This window comes from Penaeus monodon, chromosome 29, assembly GCF_015228065.2.
Source record: "Penaeus monodon isolate SGIC_2016 chromosome 29, NSTDA_Pmon_1, whole genome shotgun sequence".
In the NCBI taxonomy this organism is placed as follows: Eukaryota; Metazoa; Arthropoda; class Malacostraca; order Decapoda; family Penaeidae; genus Penaeus; species Penaeus monodon.
In genome coordinates this window covers 7,795,994-7,796,365 of record NC_051414.1, presented here as the reverse complement: position 1 = coordinate 7,796,365, position 372 = coordinate 7,795,994, and positions in this window count along the sequence as shown.

Here is a 372-nt window from a genome sequence, read left to right as displayed (position 1 = left end):
TACAACTAAACTGAAAACTGGCTAGAAATACCAGATCTTTTAGATTTTAAAATTGGCTTCAATTTATAAATCGACATCATGAAAAGTACCAATTACCAAATCTCACAAAACAGCTGCAGAACTCAAGGCACCAATTTTCATAAAAATTGTATTAATACACAGAAAGTGCCCCTTCTTAGCTAAATCAAGACTTTCAATGAAAGTATACATGGTTTCTGCCATTATTTTTTAAGACCAATGCCATTACAAGTACGGCTGGTAGGTTTAGAGCCACTTTCTTAACAGATATAGGAATCAATATTCTCTGGTACTTAAATTTGTAAGTGGAAACCAATTCTGAAGTCCAAGAATACTGGGAGTACTTATCTCTTT